Genomic DNA, 7,057 nt, shown 5'->3' with positions numbered 1-7,057 from the left:
TATAAAAAGTACTGCAAAAATCAAGAACATTAATAGAAAACTTACAATACAAATGTACAATATATCTGAATTAAAATAAAAGAGCTGTGCTGTTGGTTTGATCCACCACATGGAGGAGCAATAATCCCACTTTTCTCACTAGTAAATATTTTCTATCATTCAAACATTCCTATTAGCAATGAGAGAACCACAGTGTATAACAGATATCTATAGGCAAAGCACAAATGTATTCATTACAAAAAATGTATGCACAGACATATGGGCATGGTTGTTGTTGACACTGTAGGTATGCATGTTATACGTTATGTTTGAAATCTTACAAACCCTTTAAAATGTAGAAATGAGAAGTCCTATTCCAACCGTAAACATCCGCCATTTACAAAAAAGTCACATTTGTGATAAAGTCATCATCAAGTATGGCTTTTTTTAAATTCAAACCGGTGTTGAAATTGGATAACTGATGAGACGCTCAGCTTAAGTTCATTCAGGAAGACTTCTATGCTTCACATTCCTCTCTCCCAACCTAATCAGCTGGATTGTCATCAACGGAATTTTTTTTTCTCTTTCAGTTAAACCAACCAGATTTTGCCACAATCTCTGTGAGCTATCATGCTGTTGCATTCAAACTTTAAATCTGTTCTACTCTCTGCTGCTGGCAGTTGTAATTTCAGGGAAAATCGATGTGACCCTCCTCCCCCCTATTCACCTCCAGTTCTCATCATTCCCAGCACCCAGGGTTCCTCCATCAGAAGCTCCACTTCACATCACATCCATCCAGATCTTCAGGCTTCCTTTATCTCTCCATCACCCCACCAGTGTCTAGACGCCATCGGGGTAGTCTCCCATCGCCAGACCTTCCTCCACATCGCTGGGGAGGAGGGTGTGGCTAGTCCACACATCATTCCAGGATGGGAGAAAAACTTGCTCTGGTTTATTGCCATTTCTTTAAAGGGGTGATAGAATGCAAAACTGATTTTACCTTGTCATAGTTGAATAATGACAGTTTAGTGGGTAACTAGGACATACATAGAACCTCAAAATCCCATTCACACCTCTTTCCTCTGCAAATCTCACAATTTGAAACTGCCTCTGAAAACAGGCAAATCTCAACGAGCCGCCTAGTTGACTTCAACTCGGCGGCTCCTCCTCATTTGGCTCTAGTCTCATACATAGGCTACAAAACTGACCTGAGATAAGGTAGTCTTCTGAATCTAATGGTGCTTTTCCATTACATGGTACCTACTTGCCTCGCATAGACTCTACTCGCCTTTTTTGGTTTTCCATTACGAAAAAAAGTACCTGGTACCTGCTAACAGGTACTTTTTTTAGTACCTGCTCAGTCGAGGTTCCAAGCGAGCTGAAGCGAGCCGAGAAGGTGACGTAAAACCCTGCAGGCTGCTGATTGGTCGGAAAGAAGCGTCACTGATCACTGCATTGCTAGCGAGAGACGGCATTTTTAAATAGTTTAGCCAGCGGTGTTTTTTTGCTGCCAGAGGCTCCACACAGAGCTTTCTCCGTAGCATACAAGTGGCCTGATGGTTATACTGGTGCGCTGGTGTCTGCATGTGTGATGTGTGTGTGTCGAGTGTGTGTGGGGAGCTAGTGAGCGAGGGAGAAGTGAGAGAGTGACGGCAGCGAGTAGCGACTCTAGAGTCATGTGAGAGAAACAAAGCGAGTAGCGACTCTAGAGTGACCATGGTGGGAAATCTGGAGCAGTAAACGTTAACTATCTCTTTGATATCATGTTGTTTACGGAGACGGAGAACCAGGAAATGCATCGGGGATATGCGGGGATATGTCAATGGGAAAAGCAAGCTACTAAGCCACGCCCACGGCAGTCGCTATGACGACCAGCCAAGCTGAGGCGATACTAAAATCTGCAATGGAAAACGGACGCACAGCGAGTCGAGGCGAGGCGAGTAGGTACCATGTAATGGAAAAGCACCATAAGTTGTGCAGATCTCAGAAATTGTATACATTGTTCATCTGCTATTTTACCATTAAATTCACTTCTGAGACTTTTTTTATGCGAGAAATCAACTATGTAGAGGTCAAATATGGACCGTTTTACGAAAATGTATGTCTAATTTCAAATTTTGTCCAACTATGTGTCGGAGTTCAGCGGCCGGTGCTGCCTGTGTTGCTGCCTTGCAGCCTGGCCTGCCTTCCTTCACAGACCCCGGCCTGCTGTGAGTTAGATTGAGCTCCGTCACGGATGGCAGCCCACGGCACTTCATACCCATGCAAAGTCACCGTTTTTTGGGTCAATGGACTACCAAACGCCGCTGCCTGGACAGAGCTCCAGGGCCTGCAGCTCCCCTCTTCCTGGCTAAATAGTGTGTGAGTGAGAGCGCGGTCAGCGAGCTTGTTACGCCAGCAACAGAAGTGTCAAGTAACGAAGTACAAATACTTTGTTACCTTACTTAAGTTGAAATTTTGGGTATCTATACTTTACTGGAGTAATTATTTTACAGCATACTTTTTACTTCTACTCCTTACATTTTCACGCAATTATCTGTACTTTCTACTCCTTACATTTTAAAAATAGCCTCGTTACTCCTATTTCAGTTTGGCTTGTTTTCATTCCGGCTTGTCATTGTTCAAAAAAACACACAAAAAAAACCTATCCAGATAAATCGCGCCATCCGGAGAGAGTGAATTTGATTGTGGTTGGATGAGAAGTATAAACATATACTATTCCGACACCCTATTGGTTTGTACGCGTTCCATTGCACCTGCACAGACCCGGTGCTAATACGGCACCGGTGCCTTAATGACCGTTATCTACCGTACCGAATAGCAACGCTGATTTTGGTGCCTTATTAGGTGCCACTTAAATGCCTGCGCTTCTCTCTGATGCTCCGAAAACGGACGTTAGAGGGAACTGAAACAAAAATTTCTAAAATTGAAATCGGACACCATTGTTAGCTTTATAAGACCTTGAGGTAGAGGTTATATAAGTGGCATGACGAAATTCAAACTGTAAATATACTGTTGGGGACCAAGAGTCTGGTTAAACCCGATTTTAACCAAAAGGCCTCAGATTAAACTGACCTCTGGATACAGGACACACATGTGCTCAGAGACAAAGGAACATGTGGCCAAGACAAAGGAATCTTGGCCTGCATGTAAACCCCAAAGCCGGGGTAATTCACACCTCTATGCGAAAGTGCCAGCCAGAAGGGGAACGCCTCACAACTGGCAGGAAGTCAAAGAACTACAAGATTGTAGTCTTCACCCTTTCAAGAGTTTCGAGTCTACCTATTGGTTCAGCGGGACCATAAACACAGCATGAAGTCTTAACCTATAAATAACCTGATTCTGAGAAAGTGGATTTTATTTTGGTGGATCCTTGAAAACGCACCAGTGTTTTCATATCTGCAGTGAGAAGGAAACGACGTTTTTCTTCTCAAAGTCGACTAAACTTCCCCCTTTCTGCCTTTTTGGAGGAAGTTTCTCCGTGGCTGTTCAAGGGATCGTTCTGTTTCATTTCTGTGGAAATCTATGGACAGAAACAAACGGACTGAACACACCGTAAGAAGGCTTACGTCTGGGCAGAGATAAGTAGTGTGTTTATTAATGAGCAAAGGGTTCTCTACCACTTGTTGCCATTACGGTGATCTGATTTAATCATGTACTGGTCCATATGTAATTATTAATCTGTTCTGTGAATGTATCAGTGATCACGATACGGTTGATTAGGTTGTGTTAAGTAGCTGGGTATAACTGTAATCGCTACCTGCTAAGTCACTCCTTTCATGGAGTTTTAGTTACTGTCTGTGATAGAATCGCAAAATCAGCTGTTAGCCACTGGTGTGGTTATAATGACCAAAGTTTCCCTCAGTAAGTCAAAAGTCTCAGTCTGTCCTAACTACACGTGTGGTCCAGACCTGAGTAGCTGAGGGGGGCGGGTCATTATCGATAACTAAGATCAGAGTGTTTTCCCTTCTTTACCAGTGTTTGGAATAACACCGTTTAAAAGAACGGCGTTAGGTAACGACGTTATTTTTTCAGTAACGGGGTAATCTAACTAATTACTTTTCCTGTCGTTACAATGCCGTTAACGTTACTGGACGTTAAATGCGGTGCGTTACTATGCAATAAACTGTGTAATCCGAATGCACCCCTGGCTCACAGCTAGTGAGGAGGTGGTTAATAACGAGGTAAGCGATTATGATTGGCTAAGGCAGAGTCATGTTTCATGGTAGCCAATCAGAGCCAGTGTTTTACACACACACACACACACACACACACACACACACACACACAGGTAAACAGAGATTCGATGAAGCAGCAGAGATGGCGAGTCAGGAGCAATCCGAGGAAAAGTTGGCATTTTCAAGGTGGAGATATAAGCACTACTTCAAATTCATTGTGGTCAAAGGCAAGAACGTGCATGTAATGTGTACATTATGTCCAAGAGTCAAGACTTTGTCGACATCCGTTGTAAGCAACTCTAATTTAATGAAGCATCTCACAACGACACACGCATCTACAAAGCTAGTAGCCAAAAACACCGATACCTCCACCACAGATGATCGCTCGCCATCCACTAGCAAAGAAGGACTCGGAGCAAAGTCCTCCAAGCAGCAAAAGCTAAATCTTTCTGCCTCACAACAAAAACCTATGACACAGGCTGAAGTCAACCGTATGATAGGCAGGTATGTTGTTAAACGTATATGTGTCATATAAGTTTATATGGTGTAAGTGTTAACTGTTTACTTTTCTTACAAAGATAATACTTGAAGTGCAGGATAAACCTCTTGCTGTTTGTCGACGTGCAATAAATATCGAAAGTTATATACAAACACCTGTCTGTTCTACTCATTTCAACTGACTTGTGAAAACTGCTAAAAAAAATCCCAATTCTTTGACATATAGCAATTTTTTTTTTTTTACAGTAACAAATAGTTACTTTCCCTGGTAACGAGTTACTTTTATTATAGAGTAATTCAGTTACTAACTCAGTTACTTTTTGGAACAAGTAGTGAGTAACTATAACTAATTACTTTTTTAAAGTAACGTTCCCAACACTGTTCTTTACCCTGTCTCCTTTTACTAATTATACACACACACACACACACATACACCTACACGGACACAAGCTAGCTTGTAGCTCCCGAGCTAACGGTGCTAGCTTCACACGTGGAGTCGGCATTACCTTGTACAGAGCTAACACATGACCTAGCATACTAGGCTAAGCGTGCGTGTTGCCTAGCAACTCCCTCGGCTTCCTCCCTGTGCACGCAGCACCACTACCGCCCTCTTGAGGCTAAATAGTTTTGTGCAGCTCACAGGAGTAGCCATTTTTGGAGTTGTTTTTGTGTTAGAACTACATTTCCGCCCCTCCTTTTTCACTCACTTTCTCTCACACCCACACTCACACACACACAGACACAGACGTGTCCATGCTGCTTTGTTTTTGCTTTGTTTTGGTTGTGATATTGTAAAAGATATATAAGTTTATTATTGAAGGATTATTGATTAGCTACTGATAATTGTGACGTTAATAAATCTTATTATACTTAATTAGCAGTTGCTTGTGATTGTTTTGTGTACTTGTTGTAATAATTGCTGGTCGATCAGGTCCGTGCTTGGATTCACCCCTTCCTTTATTTCCTTTTTAAAGGATTACCACAGAAATGAGACTGTTCCACAGTTTGATTATTGGTCCCTGACTTGCAGGGTGGTGCCCCGTTTTGATTGTTTGTCAATTTGATAAAGTTATTAATAACCATATTCATAACTTTATTAATATTGATAAAACATCTGTGATAATTTGCCAATGATAAAATCTGTACCCTACGAGAATCCTACAATACTCTAATTACGCCAAAAATGAAGCTAACTAGCCGCAATCTGTACACATAGGATTGAAGGGACAGTCACAGCTAACGAAACCCCTAGTGTTCACAAAAATTCATTAAATTGAAATCTGACACTATTGTTAGTTTTATAAGACCTTGGGGTAGAGGTTATATAATTGGCGTGACAAAATTCAAACTGTAAATATACTATAGTTATGCTGAAAGTATAGCTAGCTAGCCGCAATATTTTTTTCATTGCATTGAATGGGATATATAGCTAGCTAGCTGCTCCTCCTAACAAGACCCCTCACGTTCATAAAAATGCCTTAAATTAAAATCGGACTGTTAGCTTTTGTTAGCTTTGTAAGACCTTGGGGTAGCTGTGATATAAGTGCCGTGACGAAATTCAAGCTGTAAATATATTATAGTTATGCCGGCAGCCGGCCGCGGAGCCCCAGTAGTGCAGTAATCCACAAAGGGTGACTTTGCCCTGGGTATGGAGCCCAGCAGGCTGCCGCTTTCTCGTCAGGCTGTGTGGAGCTCCTAAAGTCTGACATGTCTTACCAAATTTGCAATTAGCCGTCAATTTTCGTAAAACGGCCCATATTTGAGCTTTATATAGTTGATTTCTCACATAAAAAAGTCACAGAAGTGAATTTGGTAACGAAACATTGCAGTGTCTGGAATATCAGATTCTGTCGCGTCTCTAATGTGTGTGTATGGGGATTTGCTCAACCAATCAGCGCATGTCTCTGATGTGTGTGTATGGGGATTCGTTAAACCAATCAGTGCGTAGCTCATCTGAAAATTCATGAGCATACCATATTTGGAAGAAAAGCTCCTGTTACAAATAGGGCCAAAACACAGGGATGCATAAGGGCCAATAAAATATCAACCAGGCCATTTTCAGCCCAACCAATGTTACATACCTCATTAGAAGACCTTTAAGAACAGTGTGAAATACCCTATATAATCATTCTATCACCCCTTTAATATAATATGGTGGCGCTAAGCACCAGACGGAGCAACAGTGCCTCTGCAAAATAGCCTCTGGAAGGAGCTTGTTTTGGTGGAACGTGTACGTTCAAAGGTTGTTTTTGTCGTGCAACAGAAAACTCAGATTGGACAGATAGTCTAGCTAGCTGTCTGGATTTACCCTGCAGAGATTTGAGGAGCAGTTAACCATAGTCCTCAGAAATCCACCGGACTTAAAAATGCCAACAAAGTAAGTGAAAGGTAATGGACATCTG

The sequence above is a fragment of the Perca flavescens genome, chromosome 20, assembly GCF_004354835.1.
Source record: "Perca flavescens isolate YP-PL-M2 chromosome 20, PFLA_1.0, whole genome shotgun sequence".
NCBI lineage: Eukaryota > Metazoa > Chordata > Actinopteri > Perciformes > Percidae > Perca > Perca flavescens.
This window is presented reverse-complemented; position numbering follows the sequence as displayed.